Raw genomic sequence first — 19,296 nt, forward strand, 5'->3', positions numbered from 1 at the left:
GAGATCAAAGAATTGATGAACGCCGGAGCAGAGCGATCAACAGCCCGGAAGACTAGGCACCCTAGTTTAAACAGGGATCTCTGTAGAACGGGGAGCCAGTGGAGAGATTTGAGGACGGGAGTGATATGGTGAGTTTTGGGAAAATGAAAAATAAGTCGGGCAGCCTGATTTTGGATTGCTTGGAGACAACGGGTTTTGTAGGCAGGGATACCCACGAACAAGCTGTTTCCATAATCAAGGCGGGAAGTGATGAGGGCCAAATTAATAATTTTGAGGGAATCAAGGGAAAAGAAACGGGAAATTTTATGAATCTGTCAGAGGGAAAGAAAGCAAGAAGACACTACAGAACTGACCTGGCAGTGCATTGACAGGTCATGGCTGACCTTAATGCCCAGCGTTTTGACGGAAGGAACAGGGGTAGGAGGAGGACCAAAAATAGGGGGCCAGAAAGCAGAGGACCAGGGGTTGGATGAGCCACCAGTCAAGACAAGCTAAGTCTTATCTGGATTGAGCTTGAGGTGATTGGCGCTCATCCACCCGGAAATGAAAACCAGAGTGGAGCGAAAAAAAGATAAGGAGTGAGAAGAGGAAGAAAAATCAAAGACGAGCTGGAGGTCATCTGCGTAGTTGTACACAGAGACCCCCAGATCGAGAAGAGAAACAATAAGGGGGCAATATAAAGATTGAAAAGAAGAGGGGAGAGAGAGGAACCTTGGGGAACACCACAGGACACTGCGAGGGGGGAGGCAGAGAAACCGGAGAGGTGAACAGCTTGTGAGCATCCTGAAAGAAAGGACGTAATCCAGGAAAGAGCGGAGCCCCGAATGCCCGCTGCGCTGACACGGTCAAGAAGGATGGTATGATCGACCGTGTCAAACGCACTGGATAAATCCAGGAGAACCAGAGCTTGAGGGGAGTTGGTGTCGGCCTTGGCTTTCAACTCATCGAGAACCGCAAGCACCACTGACTCGGTCGAGTGGCCCGAGCGGAAGCCTGCTTGGTGGGAAGCGAGGAGATGGTTCTGCTCAATATAAGAGGAAAGACAGGAGGTGGCATAACTTTCGAGGATTTTGGCAAGATGGGGAAGAAGAGAAATAGGTCTGAAATTAGAAAGGAGGGAAGAATCAAGACCAGGTTTTTTGTGGATGGGAAAAACAATCGCAGATTTAAATGAAGAGGGGACCAAGCCAGTTGAAAGGGAAGCATTAAGAAAGGAAAGAGGAATAGTAGGGCAAGAGGTAAAGAGAGTTCTCAGCACACGGGCAGGGGCACAATCGGCAGGGGAGCCAGACTTGATTTTGATAAGTAAAGCTAGAAAGGAATCCAAGGAAATAGGTGGGAAGGAAGCAAAGGAAGAATTAGACACAGGAAGGGCAGGATGAAGGGAAGGTAAGGGGGTGGTAGGAATGTTGGATTTAATTTTAGCGATCTTCTCGATAAAGAAGTCGTTTAAGGAAGAACAGAGGGCCTGGGAAGGGATAAGCTTGGGGCAGACACGATCAGAGGTGGCCAGATTAGTGACCAAGGAAAAGATCTCTTTAGATTTATTAGCGGATAATGCTACCTGCTCAGAGAAATACTTGGTCTTGGACACAAGGATAGCTTTCTTATAATCATTAAGAAGACGTTTATATTTGGCCTTGAGATCGGGACAATAACTGCGGCGCCAAAGACGCTCAGAGCGTCTGAGTTCCAGTTTAAGGACCTTGAGTTCAGAGTTGAACCATCTATGCCTCGTGTGGGCGAATAGACTTGACTATTTTAAGAGGGGCAACTAGATCACATCCAGAAGATAACCAATTGCTGACTGCAACGGCCTGAAGATCGAGAGGAAGGCCGTTGAGGTCAGGAGGGGAGGATGCCAGGGAGAGGGAAAGGGAAGGGAGGTCCACGCGGTTCCAGCTGCGTGCAAAGATGTTCTTGGGGCGAGAGGATTTGTGAGGGGAACCGAGGTTAATAGTGAAGAAAATAAGAGAGTGGTCAGACCAGGTGCAAGGAAGGATGCTAGGGGGAGAGACAATGTCCTGAGATGACCAGACTTCGTCCAATGTATGACCAAGATTATGGGTGGGAGCAGAAGCGCTGCTCCCTCCCCTTAATTAAAAACAGGCACTAGCGGGTGGGGTACCTAGGGTATAATGAGGCTCAGAGAGAAGGACAATGTGGGCCCCTCCCACTTAATCTAAAAATACCCTGGGGAATGGGTACCCCTGGGCTAAATGAGATTCAGGGAAGGAGCCACACTGCCACCCTTCTAAATAATAAAGGCCCTGGGGGATGGGGTCTCCAGGGTCTAACGCGGTTCAAGTAGAGGGGCCACACAGGCCACTCGCCTTTAAAAAAAATTGCCCTGGCTCTATGGGCAACACCACGTTGCACAGCCAAAGACTGTATGCAGCATGGAGTTTGCTGCCTTGGGGTTGGGCTACAGGTCCTGGCTGCAGGCTAACCGCCCACTGCACATGACAGAACCACCATGGGGGATGGGTTAACCTATGGCAATTAAATATTACTTTATGTTAACAAAAACCTAGATATTCACTGAAAAAACAAAGGTTAATGTAACGGTATAGTTAGGTGTGATAAAATGACTTGTTTTTGTTTTATAAAAACCTTAGAAATTCACTGAGAAAAGTAAAGGTTAAAGTAATGTTTTAGTTAGGTGCGATAAAATGATCTGGTTTTGTATTAAAAAAACTTTTAGAAATTCACTGCAGAAACCAAAGGTTAAAGTGATCGTATAGTTAAGTGAGTTTGTCAGTGACAACATTAACGTTTTGAATACAAAAATACAGCAATTCATCAGTTATAGTCAGCAGCGCTAACTATAACTTGCGCCCCTGCCATGCACTGCTTATGACCGTACATATGACATCACTCACAATACTATGCAAACAACACGATAGGTCAGATATACTAGTAATACTAAAAGCTTTAGTACTACTTTTATGTCCAGCCTGTCCCAGTTTTTGCTTCTCAAAATCTTGTCAGCAATGCTTACTGAGGGTTGAGCACTGTTGTAATGCGTTGGAGGGTGGCGTATAAGCAAGAGTCTCCCCAGGTGAGACAAATCATTAACGTCAAAGTGAAATAATGAATGGGTCCTGAAGCTGTCCAAAGCCATTACAATTGACCTCAATGCAATTGCTAATAATATACCACAGACAGAGAGATGTGGATAAATATAAAGGAAAACACAGATAAGGAAGTTGTAACAGTATGTCTTTATTGATTTCTCTGCTCAGTGTGAATATATGGGCCCTGAAGTTGTCCATAAGAGTTAATATTTACAAGATCAGAATCATCCAACAAATTCTTTGAGAAATAAAAAAACTGTAAAGGAATTTTGAGAGGACAACTAATGAATAGGAGCAAAATAATGTTAAAACAGTTGCCTCTTGTGACTTTTTTGTGCAGTACACAAAATGGAAGCATGCGCAGTTAAACAATAAGTGGAAGCCCAGACTCAGTTCACTTAAGGAATCTCAAATGGAAACAGATGCTAGTCAAAAATAACCATGAAATAAGAATGCTGCAACTGGTGACTTAAAATAATAATTTTTTACATAGGACAATTCAATGCACAATGAGTTTAGCAAATGTTCGGAAATCATTACTTTACAAAAATGCATAGAAGTGGAAAGGATACCATGTGGTTTGAGAACTTTTACAACACCCAACCATCGTGATACCAATTTGGAGATTCTCCAAGAATATGTAGAGAATAATGTGCAGTACTAAATATGATAAAAATACTGATGAATTATGCAAAGAAAGATTATGAGAAAGTATTGTGAGGAATTAAACGAATTGAGGATCAAATTAAAGGAAGTAACTCCGATATAGGAAAAAAGAAATTGCGAAAAAAATAGATACAAATCAGATAAGTATGAGGATGATATTAAAATACGTAAGCACAGAAAGTTCATTAGAGATGAGGAAGATTATGCACACAGAACTACCTATACATCTAAAGTGCTTGTGCTCACTCTCGAAAACCTGAAAAAATTGATTACACCTGTTGGGCATATTTTATTTACTTATTTGTCCTTAGTTAAGTTATATACCCTATATGCTGTAAATTAAATGCTACTAGTGGGCCTCCAGCACCTATTGTGCCATCCATTAAAGTAGCCCTTTAAAAACTGTCCCAGGCCTGCCATTTAGCATGAATGCATTTTAAACTGCCATTTTGATTTGGCATTATAACCTCCTTCCCAACACTAAAACTTCCTTTTGATTGCATATGTCACCCTTAATGTATGCACTAGGTAGCCCATAGGGCAGGGTGCATTGTTATTAAATGGTTAAGCATGTAATTTTAGGTTTGTCCTGTCCTGGTAGTAAAACACTCCTAATTGCGTTTTCACATACTGTGAGGCCTACCTTTCCCATATGATTACATTGGGTTGCCCTTTTGTATTTACTAAGTGCTAGAAGTGTATTGGGAACAGGTGAATATTTCATGTTTGGTAGCTGAGAAATTGTAATGAAAAATCCACATTAATGGTAAAGCCAGATTTTAAGTTATAATGTTGAAAATGCCACTTTTAGAAAGTTTGCGTTTTCCTGTCCTAACTATTTCGTGACTACAGCATATCCTGGGTGTATTTGAAAGAATGACTTATTTTTTTCAGACACCGACAAAATAGCGGGATTTATTCTGCCTGGATGGGCTATCAACTGGCAGGGTGGAGGCGGAGCTGCGCATAGACCCACTTGCAACTGAATAGGCTGTGCTCGGCTTTACACAAAGGACTTGTAGGACATGCAGTTAGCTTGGAGTCAGGGCAATGGAGTCAGGAAACTTCAAGCACCTAAAGAGGAATTCTCTAGAAACTTCTCCAACTTCAAAGAAGGTATAAAAATAGGTCTATCATACCCATGCTTCAGTTCAATTTCTGGACCTGCTGAAGGACTCTCAGAAGACTACCTGCTTCTGTGACATGCTGTGTACTCCACAATACTGCTTTGCTGTACCTGGAATGACTGTTTTGCTGCCTGGAACCTGCCTTGAACCCTCACAGGTCTGCTTCTCCACTTGAACCCATGATTACTAGAGTGATTCCAAGAGCCTGAGGGACATGAACATCTCCAACCAACTTGAACCTGAACCTGGACCCAGTCTGAGTGAGTCCTAACTCCTCAAGTGGTGACCCTCCAGTCCTGGACCCTTGATTGGGTGCTAAAAGTGCAGAGATAGCCCAAATCCCAAACTGGGCACTTAGAAAAGTTTTGGCAAAAAACTGCTCTGAGAACTAGGAGGAGAATGGGACCACCCAATTTGCAATGCCAGTTGGCTTAGCTTCGCAGGTAGCTTCCACTGCGTCCTTCTCGACAGCAGCAAATTTTGTTCAGCAGTCCTTTGCCAAAGGAGAATCTGTTCCCATGGAATTCTTGTCAGCTACAGCCTCCAGCTTTGACCTGGTGGAGATTTTTGACTTCCAATAAAGAGACAAAGTCTGAACATACAAATCTTCACTACGCATCTATCCAACAGTTCCCAGATGTTGATGCCTCCTCCTCAGATACTGCCTGCAGGCTTGCTTCACTGAATCATGCCTTCTCTGAAATTTTTTCTTCACAATTTCTTCTAAGTCCAAAGGTTAGCACCGACTGGTCCTAATACGCTTCTTCTATTCTACTCAAGCTCCATCGGGCTCGGCTACATTTATTTTCACTTTGTCCCGGTCTCACGCAACTAGATGTCTGAAGTTGGTGCTTTGATCTTTTAGGCACTAGTGTTTACCTTAAACTTTAAAATGTCATTACTCTGATTCTATTGAACTTTTATTGTTTTGGTGTCGAAAGATTTATTAAATGTACTCTATTTTTTTAGATTGGTGTGAGATTTTCACATATGTTGTGTTTTAACATTTTTGCTGTTTGTGTGCTGCATAAATACTTTACAAATTGCTGCTAAGTTAAGCATGACTGTAATTGTGCCAAGCTACTAACGGTTAAGCACAGGTTAATTTAGTGACTTTTTGTGGCTCACCCTGACAGGGATTGTGGTTGTTGCTTGAACTTGGTTCACACCACATTCTAAACAACAACCCAATTCCTCACATTTTTTGTTTAGAAATGAGATATAGATCAGTCTTCCTGAGCACTGTCATTTGGTACATGGCAGGAGTCAGGTGTCTGACTGTAGTTTTTGTTTTTCAAGATGAAGATGTTTCTATGTCAGGAATGCCCTTTGCCCCTGATTGGTGGTCAGGAAAGCTGACACATTCAGGTGCTGACATTTCAGACTTCCTTGTGCCCAATGTAAGGGTCCTCCTGCTTGAAGCCCGCACCAGTGCAACTTACTGTGAGAATTATCAATAAACACAAAGGCTACGGCTCAGGGCAGCCCAAGAAAGAGATTTGAAAGAGAAACCACTGCACCACAATGAAAACTTTACAAAGTGTAAAATACAATTTTTCTTTTTATTTGTGAGCATATGTTAAAACAATCAGTTGCTGCAATAAGAATCTCGTTTTACCCTCTGTGAGGGCGCTGCTTGCACCTTAATCAAAACATTCATTTAACTGCTATATGCACCCAGTAGTTTCTCTCTTCTGTTTCCACAGGCAGAAGGCAATTAAGTGTCCGCTGATAGCATTCCCTGCAAGGGAGGGTAGAAGGATGCAGGGGTAGAGCAGCAAGGTAGCTATGAAGGACAGATTCCATGCAGCAGTGTATTCTAGTTCCGGTGGGCACATGACTTCCTGTCCCAGATGGATCAATGCAGGAAGAACAAGCATTTGCAATGCAATAGGTCTCGCATTAGGAAAGTTTGAGCAATTGGGATTGTAAATTACACATTTTTTATTTCTGTGTTGGTTTTGAAAATTGCGAAATTATAGCTTTACAATTGGCATTTACAATGCCAATAGTTATAACTTTCGCAAATGTGACACCTATAGCATTTGTAATGCAATATGTGTTGTATTTACATGACTTAGATATATTGCTATTACAAATAACAATGGCTTTTAGTTTTTTTAAGTAATTAATACTTAAATCAAAGTTATTGTAATTTAGCTTAAACATTTGTAAATAACTTTTGTGAAGATTATGTTCAGTGTATTTTATTGTGACCAAAATCCAAGAACAGAAGTTAACTATTAAAATCTTTTTGTGACATTTGTAATAAAGCTTGAAACATTGAGAGAACATATTTGAACCAGTGGTTGAATGGTGGCGCTGAGTGATGCTGTGGCGTTTAGTGATGCTGAGGCAGCGCATAGTGATGTTCTGGTGCCCCTGAATGATGCTGTGGTGGTGCTGAATGATGCTGTGGTGATGCAATAGAGTGAGTGCGATAGATAGAGTGAGTGAGTGCGACAGATAAATAGAGTGAGTGAGTGCGATAGATAGATAGAGTGAGTGCGATAGATAGAGAGAGAGAGAGTGCGATAGATAGAGAGTGCAATAGAGAGAGAGAGCGATAGATAGAAAGTGCAATAGATAGAGAGAGAGAGAGAGAACGATAGAGAGAGTGCAATAGATAGAGAGAGTGCGATAGATAGAGAGAGAGAGTGTGATAGATAGAGAGAGAGAGTGCGATAGAGATAGAGAGTGCGATAGAGAGAGAGTGCGATAGAGAGAGAGAGAGTGCGATAGAGAGAGAGAGAGAGTGCGATAGAGATAGAGAGTGCGATAGAGAGAGAGAGAGTGCGATGGAGAGAGAGAGGGCGATAGAGAGGGCGATAGAGAAAGAAGGAGGGCGAGAGAGAGAGAGGACGAGAGAGAGAGAGAGGACGAGAGAGAGAGAGAGCGATAGAGAGAGAGAGTGTTGTGTTTCCTTAATCTCGTGCAGTAGCTCGAGGATTATTGTTTATAGTATTGTATAACTCGTGCTGTAGCACGAGGAATGTATTCCTAGTGTGTTATGTACAATGTGCATTCCAGCTCCTTCAGTTGTTCTCGAGACTGTTTGGTCAGATGACCGGGCTGTTTGCTTCGAGGAGGACTGAAGGAAAGCTGCTTAACTATCGATGTTCATTTATGAATAAAAACTTGGAAATCACTTGGATTGGAGTCATACTTAACAGAATTGGCGACGAGGGAACATCGATATTTCTGAAGAACCCACAGTTTCATTTCTTTAATTTATTCTGATTTTTAAATATTTTGCGCATATTCAGATAAGGTGGATTTCGGTAAGAAAAGACTGCAAAAGGACTTCCGCTTCACTCGATTTGAAAGAGTATGTATCAGATAAGTCCTTTATGAAATATTTATTTGAAAAATCTTACCCGGGAAGGTTGCTCTTCTGAAGTGCATCTTTCAAGTATTGGCGCGAGCAAAGCTCCGAGACGATTATAGAATCTCGCGGCATTAACGCTCTTTCGACCTTACCAGGAAGGGATTACACGCTAATACGTCATTGCGTGTAGACGCAAGGTCACGCAAAGGGGTCATTACGTGCCGCCATCTTGATTTTTTTGCACAAACATCGGATTTCATGTTCGGAGAAGTCTGAAGAAGTCGATTAATGTTACCTTAACAAATTTTAATGCGCAAACTTTACAAGCAGCTATTCTTCATCCTACTGACTACTGATAACGGTACAATTTTTATTTTATTATATATATTTTTTTAATTATAATTTGTACCGAATTCTATAAAATTTTGTTTGTCATTTAATTCATTATGGCATCACAAAATTATACAACTCAACCTCTTCAGCCATTCTGGTGTTCTGGAACTGAACCATCTATGAAATGGTTAGAGTGGAAAGCTTATTTTCTGAATTTCATCAAAGCTATCGATTTGGATAACAAAATGCCTGCTGACAGGAAGAAAATTTTGTTTTTATATTCTATTGGTCCTGCAGGAATAAAAGCACATGGACGTATGCAAAAAGGAACTGTCAGTGGGGATATGAATGTTTTCTTGGCAATTTTGAAAGATTTTGATATCCATTTCGCACTGAAGGTTTGCATTGGAATTACAAGATACACATTCTTTCATAGAAAACAACAAGCAGATGAGACTATTGATGAATATGTCTCTGCTTTGAGGCTTATTTCTGATGATTGTAAATTTGAAAATTTAGAAGATCAACTTATAATGGACCAGGTGGTAATGCATGCTAGAGACTCATCTATACAAGAACGCTTGTGGATTAATGGTGATTCGGAGCTAAAAGATATTCTCACAATTGTAAGAAAAGCAGAACTATCCAGTAGAAGCGCTAAAGCATTTAAAAATGAAACGAAATTTGAAGAAAAAAGTGAAACAAGTACTGTTAACAAGATCAAAGAAAAATCCTCAGAAAAGATCAAAAAGTCTAACTTTAAATATTTTAGACAGGATACATCTAAAAGGAATGAGAACTTAAAATGTTATCGTTGTGGCAGCAGTTCTCATTTAGCATCTAACAGATTATGCCTAGCCTTAAAACAGAGATGTACAAATTGTAATGTTGTTGGACATTTTGCTAAAATGTGCCATAGAAAGAAATCTGTAAAAGTTAAATGCATTGATGATGTTGATTCTAGCTCGAATGACGATAACAGTTTAATTAAGAAGCTTTCTTCACATACTGTTGCTGACAATGTGGTTGTCGACAACAGTAATTTTGAACACAGGGAAATGTTTTTAATGAACATTATTGACAAATTTGGAGACAAAAAAAGAAACCTTTATGTTTATTGTCTCTTGGTGGAATTGATATACAGATAAATGCAGATTCACTATCCCCGTGGACAATAGTCAACGTGGATGTCTGGAATAAAAAAATTCTAAAGAAGTTAGGGAATCAATTATCTCCCTCTGACATCCATCCTGAAGGGTTTTCTGGTGAGAAGATAGATATACTTGGTTTTAGACCACTTCTTTTCAGATTTAAAGGAAGGGTATCATTTGGTAAATTGTATATATCAAAGAAAGGTCCCCCAGTATTGGGTTGGAAAGACCAAGGTGATCTTGGTATCTTACTCAATCCCAATAGTGATGATCCCGTAATGCTTATAGATGATAATACGCATTTTCGCGAAGGAATTATCAACTCTTTTCCGAAAGTTTTCTGTAATAGTATTGGCAAATTGAATGATTTTACACATAATAGTATTTTAAAACCTGATGCCTGTCCAAAAATTCACAAGGTGAGGAACATCCCTATTTGTTTGAGAAAAGAAGTTGAGCTTGAATTGGAGAAACTTGTCAAGGCTGATATCATAGAGCCTATAGAGTCATCACAGTGGATTTATACGATTGTAGTAGCACGCAGTAGCAATGGTAAGTTGAGACTATGCATTGATTTAAGACACCTCAATAATAACATAGTAGTGGATAAGTTTCCCTTACCTAAAATCTCTGAGATGTTAAGCTTAATTAAAAACGCGAAGTGGTTTTCCACAATAGATCTATCTGCTGCGTATCATCAGATTTGTCTTTCTGAGGAAAGCAAACCATTAACAGCGTTTATCACTCCTTTTGGGTGTTTCCAGTACAAAAGGTTACCTTTTGGACTTGCAACTGCGGCTGCAATTTTCCAGAGATTGATGCACCGTCTGTTCAATAAATTTAAAAATGTACGTTGTTTTCAGGACGACATTCTTGTTTATAGGGAGGAGAGACAGGAGCACGACAAGATTATTAAAGAGGTTTTGGGTGTTTTGGCCCAGAAAGGGTTGACTGTCGAACACACCAAATGTAAATTTTCAGAGAAATCTATCACTTATTTAGGGCATGTTATAAGTGGTGAAGGTATCTCGACTAAACCTGCTCTGGTTGATTCTGTTTTAAGTGCCCCGCATCCTAGCAACAAAGACAAAGTTAGATCTTTTGTCGGGTTGGTTGAATTTTATACGAAATTTGTTAAAGACTTTTCAAGTAAGATCTTTAATATTCGCCAATTATTGAAAAATAAATCTAGGTTCATGTGGTCCGAAGAATGTAACAGGGAATTTGAGAATATTAAGAAAGAAATATCTTCTGCACCAGCCTTGTGTGCTTTTGATCCAGAGCTTGAGAATCGCATCACAGTGGATGCTAGCAACAAGGGTTTCGGTGCAGTATTTTCTCAGGTTGATTCATTTGGAAAAGAGTATATTATTGCTTATGCCTCCAGAGCGCTTTCGCCAATGGAAGAGAAATTCTCAGTTATTGAGAAAGAAACATTAGCTTGCATTTGGTCCCTGCAACATTTTAGGGCATTTGTGTGGGGGGACCGTGTATTTTAAGAACTGACCATAAACCGCTGGTAAAATTGTTGACAACTGAGGGTTTATTTAATGCTTCCCCTAGGATAGCTAGAATGTCCTTAAGACTACAAGATTATATATACAAAATTGTGTATGTACCAGGAAAAGAGAACACTGTGGCTGATTTTTTGTCACGAATGCCAATGAATCTCACAGACAGTTCAGATCATGAATGGGAAAATATTCAAGTGGCCTTGGTGCATGACCAAGGGTTATCTAAAATTGACAAGACTGTGTGGGAGAAGTCCTGTAAAGAGGATGATGTTTTAATGAAATTATTTTCATTTATCACGAATGGTTGGCCGTCCAAGTGTTCTTTGTCTGATAATTTAAAACATTTGTGGGAGGTTCGTAATGAACTTTCTACATCTAATGGCAACATTTTGAGGAATGATAAAGTTATTCCACCAAATAGCCTTAGAGAAGCAATAGTCAAAATGTGTCATGAGGGTCATGGAGGGATTGTTAAATCAAAACAAAAAATCAAACAATGGTTTTGGTGGCCAGGGATGGATTTATTCATAGAGAGATTTGTTAGGAAGTGTGTTTGGTGTGTAAACTCAGACAAAACCCTTGTCACTTTAAGACCTCCTATGGCTGAACCAATTATACCAAAATCTCCTTGGCACAGTATCGCTATTGGTATTATGGGACCTATTGGGTCTCAGAACAAATATGTTGTAGCCGTTATTGATCTTTTTTCAAGATGGCCAATTTTAAGGGTGGTTGAAAAAATAAATTCTGAAGTTGTTATACAGTTTTTGGACGATATTTTTGTTGAAGAAGGGCTCCCTGCACTTTTAGTGAGTGATAACGGGGTACAATTTACATCAAGAATTGCAAAAGAGTATTTTGATAAAGTAGGAATTAGGCACTGTACCACTTCTCTGTACAACCTGAGTGGGAATGGTATGATTGAGCGCTTTAATAGAGTTTTAAAAAATAGTATTCAATCAGCTATTAGTAACAACAGTGATTGGGAATTGCAACTATATAAGACCATTTGGATGTACAGAACTTCTCCACATGAAATTCTAGGTGTTTCACCTTTCGAAGTAATGAGAGGAAGAGTGGTTCGCACCAAATGTAATCCTGATTGGTTGTTTATTAATAAACAGTCAAATATATCTATGGACATTTTAAGGTCGAAAATTGAAAACAAACATTTGAGAAACAAAGAGGGTTATGATTTGAAACATAATACCAAATTTTGTGACATTAGTGTTGGTTCATGGGTTAAGGTTAAGAAACCTTGGAAATTAAAAAAGGGGAAAGTCAATACTCTGAACCTTTGAAAGTAACTAACATTTTCAGAAATGCTGATGGAAAGGTGTGGAACCTGAAACGTATTGCAGTACTTAAGAGTGACATTCATTTATATAGAAAGAGTGAAAATTTTGGTTTGTCAAAGAAGGCATCTCAGAATTTTTTAATTGATGATGATCTTGTTCGTAATGACTGTGGCAATTCTAGAGTTGACTTGGATCATCCTTGTGATGTTGATCATTCTTCAGAAGAGTCTCTAAATGTTGACATGGGTGAGCATTCTAATTCTGTGGAGAGTAGGAAGTTTGACGCTGGTATTGGCATTGAGACTTCTGGAGGTGTGGATGATTCCAATGTTACTTTGGGTGCTGATGTAAGGAAAAGCGATGTCGTTGATTCTAGTGTTGCTACGAATAGTAATGTTGCTAATGATGTTGCTGTAAATGGTAATACTGTTGTCAATGACCGTAAAGTACATACTCGTACAAAACCAAAATGGTTGAAGGACTTTATTTGTGATGAAGAAGACATTTTGAATAAATAATCTCGTATTTGCATTATTATCATTTTTTGTATTCTAAGGAGGAAGATGTGTTGTGTTTGCCTAATCTCGTGCAGTAGCTCGAGGATTATTGTTTATAGTATTGTATAACTCGTGCTGTAGCACGAGGAATGTATTCCTAGTGTGTTTATGTTCAATATGCATTCCAGCTCCTTCAGTTGTTCTCGAGACTGTTTGGTCAGATGACCGGGCTGTTTGCTTCGAGGAGGATTGTAGGAAAGCTGCTTAACTATCGATGTTCATTTATGAATAAAAACTTGGAAATAACTTGGATTGGAGTCATACTTAACAGAGAGGGCGATAGAGAGAGAGAGAGGGAGATAGAGAGAAGGCGATAGAGAGAGAGAGAGGGCGATAGAGAGAGAGAGAGGGCGATAGAGATAGAGAGAGGGCGATAGAGAGAGAGAGGGCGATAGACAGAGAGCGATAGAGAGAGAGAGAGAGAGAGCGATAGATGGAGAGAGGGTGATAGATAGAGAGAGGGCAATAGAGAGAGAGGGCGATAGATAGAGAGAGAGGGCGAATGTGTCATAAAGGGGGGGGACTAAACGTGGTTGCCACGTGCTTGCATCAAAAATTTTACGTTAAAAATTATGTACGGATGCAGCAGTTACGTGAGTGCTGGTTTTTAAACAACAAACCTTTCAGTTGAGTAATGCATCTTAGTATTATTTATGAAAGGGACAAGTAGAAATCACTAGAGAGTTCAGTACTCAAATCTCAAACAGCTACAATGTTATTTAAACACTTTATAACTTTTAAAAGGAGATGGAAAATAAAATATCATCTCACTGGACATCTAAAGTGTAGACAACATAAATAGTTGGGATTTCAAGATAGTAAACAAAAAATGAATACATTCAAAGGTACATTTTAAAGCAACTTCGTCATGCAACACAAACAGTTTTTAGGTGACTGTGAAAACGCACACAGGCTTTGTGCTATCAAAGTGAAGGGAGACAATGGGTAAATGTGAGCCGACCAGATTCTGTGTGCCCTGGTGGATGGAAGCAAAAAGTCCAGAAGGCAGTGTTGAATAAAAGGTAGGGCTAAGACCTTTTTCAAGATTTGCCCGGCGCTAACCGCCTTTGTACCATTCAAATTACCAAGCAATGAGGCAGGCGCCGGAGACCAGAAGGCAGGAAACAGAAGTTTTATTCCGACGGAGCAGAACACATCAGATCGGACAACAAGGTATCGTCTCGAGGTGCTCTAACAGCCTCTCTGAGGCCTGGCCTCTTATACACTGGTTTATGGCATGTGACCTTTCTTTATTACAATCAGAACATTGTGAAGTAAGGAAAAAGACATCCCCGTAATCCTCGTGTCAATCCCACCCCACATGCCTCTACAATAGAGATCCTCAACCTGCTGATAAGAGGAAGGGGTCATCGCGCAGCGGAGTGTTCTGCCGATTCTTAGGATGTGTGCGCCTGATCATATCCCGGGGGGGGTGGGGAGGTCTTGATCAATAGAGGGTCCTTTGAAGAAGAGTGACTTCATACAATAAGGGGCAGTAAATGATATCTCCCGGCTTAGGCGATGGCCTCGGACCTGTGTGGACAGCTGGACACGGGGGAAGGGGTCATGACAGCTGGACACGGGGGAAGGGGTCATCAAAGGAGTGGTATTCATGCCGCGTGGACAATCAAGCGCGGAGGGAAGGTTTATCAACAGAGGGGCATTCATGGGGGGAGAGGAGATGCTGGTCAGGCGCAGGCGTGACTCCCAAGGACAGGGTCATGCAGAAGGGTTATGCTCATGAGAGGGAGGGAGGGGGAGCCAGGGTGCGCGGAGGATGCCTGCGGGGTCAGAGGGGCGCGCTGGCGATCGATCGTGGACAGGGAGACCATGATACCTAAAATGGTTGTCGTGCACGTTGTACATGGGTGACAAGCTGGCGCAGATGATGTTCAGCTCATAAACTAAAATTCCACAGTCCTCCCTTTTAACATGTCTCGCCAACTTGTCAGTTCGGATTTATCCCCATAAGGCCACGTATTTCTACTTCATAGAGGGGACTCATGTGCTCAGTTCGGAAGTCCAAAGTCTTTGGGCACATACAGTTAGAAACAAAGCTGCACAAGGAGGGTAGACATTGAATACCCAAGCAACACCCACATAATATCACAACAGGTATCAGTATGAAGGAAAACAACTTCCAACCCCAGCCCTTCAAAGTGTCCCAAAACCAGCTCCCAAGCGACCATCCTTCTTGTTCTTGATGAACCTCCGAGGAAAGTCTGTGGAGGTGCTCAATTGCCTTGTAGACTGAAGGCGAGTTGTCTGGCACGTAGGTGCAGCAGCTAGATCCGATGATGCGGCATGCTCCTCCTCGGTCGGCTAGGACCACGTCTAGGACAAGGCGGTTTTGAAGGGTCACAAGGCGGACCGCCTGAAGCTCCGCCGTGTTGTTGGCGAGGATGCCAGCCGTGATGTTGATCGTTGTTTCTACTGCCTGGGTCAGGTGTCGGATAGCGCGGCTGTTTGCCATTGGCCCCCACAGAGGAACAAGTCCTTTTGCGGCATCCAGGAACTGTGCTCCAGTGGAGTCGGCTTGTTCAATGTCATTTGCGCGCCTCTGCCGGTGATGGTTGGCAGGGGCTACATACGTGGGGGGAAGAACGAAGGCAATGAAACAGATACCCTTCCAACCTTTCGGGAGCCAGGTGTAAGCTTTGGTGCCACACACAAAGTACATGTTTGGAGAAGCAACAAAGGAAGGGGGGTCGGCTGAGTCCAATGTTCTAATGATTCGGCAGGAACTGCGACCCACCGGCTGTGTTCCCTGGCCTTCGAGACACACAAGACCTGTGACATTGATAACAGACAGAGCCACAGTCAGAGTGGCAGTAGTTTGTTTTTGCAGATGAGAGGAGGTGGATCTAGCTGGATTGTGGAGCACCTGTACTTCGACACGTTCTTTGGCTGGAATGTCTTTAAGGAAGGTGGCGCCTGTGAGCGCAGGACACAGGGGAGCAGAGGTCTTTCCGGTTTTGTTCAGCCAAAACCCAGAGTAGAAGTGCGACACTGTCTGACTGGAAGTGGCGTTATCCTTGTGGCTCTCTTGCATGAGGATCAACCAGGCGAGGCAGGAGCCGTGAACTGAGAAAGGAGAAGGGATGAAGGGGATGGAGTGTCCAGTGGCATGCGGGAGCAACCCTCAGATCCAGCAGTTCGTAGCATTTGCGGCAAGGTTGTGTTGGTGCAACAGTTGCACGAAGGAATTGTTCCAGAATTCCCTGCGCCTCTCTCGGAGCTGAGGCGACAGGGAGATTAGGTGATGCTCCTTCATGGGGGTCGGTTGTGCAGTAGGCAGCAATGCCTCATGAGCCGGTGTGCTTTCCTCCAGAATCCAGAAGGAGGTCATGAGGAGGAGGCAGAAGAGGAAGACAATAAAGAGGGCGATTGTCTTTGATTTGTGCAAATTGTCAGTCTTTGGGTTTCTATAGTGGGTATTTCCTGTTGCTTCCATCATCTTCTTATCTGGCGCTTCCATCATCTTCTTATCTGGTGCTTCCATCACCTTCAAGGGGCTCGGTAGCGGGCAGAACCACAGACTTCGTTTAGCTTCTCTTCCAGTAACCCTTGGTTGCGTTTAGGTCACCGTTCTGAGATTTAACTTAGTCCGTGGCCTACTTAGCCGAAGCTCCCTCCTTTCGACGCAGGAAATACCCTTCTCTGGATGGCACAGTGGGATCAGAGAATTTTGCAAGTTCGAGTGCCTCAGTATCGGGATAACAGTTCAATGTCGGTCGGTCTTTGTTCAGGAGCTCTTCTTGGGTGTTGACGTTTTCTGTCGTGGCCAGGTTTGCAGAGACCTTCCGGCAGTGATGCGCGTGCAGCCAGTGCCTCTTCCCCTCCACTCGAAGCGTCGTCCGTGTGGTAATCAGCACTTGCCAGGGGCCCGTCCACCGGGGTTCCAGACTCTTGGTCCGTTGGAAATTTCGTATTAGAACGAAATCTCCCGGTTGGATGTCGTGGCCGGGGCCCCTGGAAGCATCGGGGATGGCCTGCTGCACCTGTTGATGAATGACAGACAACGTTTTAGTTAACTTGCACAAATAATCAGATAGTAGGACGTCCGGGACGTCCTGAATGGAGGTTGGCTTGGGAGCAGTCCAGAGGTTCATCGGTCGCCCGAATACAACCTCGTAGGGGGTCAAATGGTGTTTGGTGGGAGTAGAGCGCATCGATAACAATGCCAGTGGGAGGGCATCCGGCCATTTAAGTCCAGTGGTGGCCACTATTTTCGACAATTTCAGCTTCAGTGTGGCATTATGGCGTTCCACCAGGCCGGCGGATTGGGGGTGGAAGACCGCATGAAACCTTTGCTTCACCCCCAACCCCTTTAAGATTAGTTGGATAACCTCAGCTATGAAGTGGGGGCCATTGTCGCTCCATAAAATTCGACAAAGGCCATAGCGAGGAAAGAATTCTTTCAGTAGTACTTTGGCAGTAGTCATGGCAGTGTTGTCACGGGTTGGATAGGCCTCTACCCATTTGCTGAAGGCACATACGATGACTAGTACATACTTCAAGCCTTGGCATCTCTCTAGCTGGATGTAGTCCATTTGAAGGACCTCAAAGGGGTGATTGGGGATCCCAAACCCTCCCCGGGGTACCACAGTTCCTTTCCCAGGGTTGTGTTGCAGACAGATAAGGCACTGTTGGACTAGGCGTCTGGCTGAGTCGGGGATTTTGTCGTTATGCCAGACTTTGGAAATGAGTTCGATCATGGGTGCAGATCCTATGTGTGCGGGGGAATGAGCCATTGTCAGTATGGGGATCAGGTATGAGTCAGGTAGCAACCATTTGTTTGCATCTTTTGTTCGCCAGCAGCCCTCATCATCCTTCAAACCCACCCCGGCCCACTTAGTCAGTTCGTGAGGGGTGCTGGTCGACTGGATGTCTCTGATCATTTCCCTTGTGTCAGTCCATTTCTCTGCTTGTGACCTGGTCACATACATGCGTGTCATCGCCCTATTCTCAGCTGTGGTTCGTGCAGTGATGTCGGCCAGTGCATTCCCTTGTCCGACTAAGTCTGTCACCCTTTTGTGTGCCTGGCATTTGATCACCGCTAATCGTTTGGGGAGGAGAACTGCTTCAATCAGGGCGGAGACTAGATCTCCGTGGAGGATAGGGGTGCCGTGGGACGTCAGGAATCCCCTCTCCCTCCACAGGAGCCCAAAATGGTGAACCACCCCGAAGGCATACTGGCTGTCTGTATATACGTTCGCAGTGGTCCCCGTGGCTATGATGCATGCTCGTGTGAGGGCTATCAGCTCTGCTGCCTGGGCAGATCGTTGTGTGATGCAGGCTGTCTCAACTACTGTTCGGGCTGTCGTAACTGCATAGGCAGCTGAAGTGGTGCCATCTGGGAGTTTGATGCATGAGCCGTCTACCCATAGCTCTCCATCGGGGTCAGTGAAAGCAGTATCTCGGAGGTCAACTCTACTCCTAGTTTGTTCGTCCGTGAGGGTCACACAGTCGTGTATGGGAGGAACGTCGGGGTCATTTTCAGGTAGGGGCAACAATGTGGCCGGATTCAAAGTCGTGCATCTCTTTAGTGTGATGTGGGGTGCAAGTAGCGTCAATTCGTACCCTGTCAGTCGTGCGCTAGTCAGATGTTGAGTCTTGGTTTGGTTCAGAAGGGTGTCGACAGCATGGGGTACTAGCACAGTGAGGGAGTTGGAAAGTACGATTCCCTCGCTCTGACGGATAGAGACAGCAGCGGAAGCTACTGCTCGAAGGCAGGCAGGCAAAGCTCTGGCTACAGGATCAAGAGTGGCGGAGAAGTAGGCGCAAGGGCGCTGCTTAGGACCAATTGATTGAGTCAGGACAGACAATGCACACCCCTCCCTTTCGTGGGTGAAGAGGGAGAAGGGTTTGGAGTAATCCGGGGTTCCCAGGACGGGTGCTGAACAGAGTGCATCTCGTAATTCCTTAAAGGATGCTTGACACTCAGGGGTCCAAGGGAGCGGGAAGGAGGCATCTTTGGTTAATAGGGCAAGTAGGGGTTTTACAATGAGGCTGAAATTAGGTAACCACTGTCTACAAAAAGAGGTTAGGCCAACCAAAGAGCGGACTTGCTTTTGTGTTTTTGGGACGGGGGTGTCTAGGATGGTTTGGATTCGGTCAGGTGTGAGTTTCCTCCCTTCTTTGGACAGGAGATGGCCTAGGTATGTCACTTGTGGCTGGCAGAACTGTAATTTCTTTTTGGAAACTTTATGGCCATTCTCTGCAAGAAAGTGTAGGAGTTGAAC

This window comes from Lissotriton vulgaris, chromosome 9 (assembly GCF_964263255.1).
Source record: "Lissotriton vulgaris chromosome 9, aLisVul1.2, whole genome shotgun sequence".
NCBI classification, from domain to species: Eukaryota; Metazoa; Chordata; class Amphibia; order Caudata; family Salamandridae; genus Lissotriton; species Lissotriton vulgaris.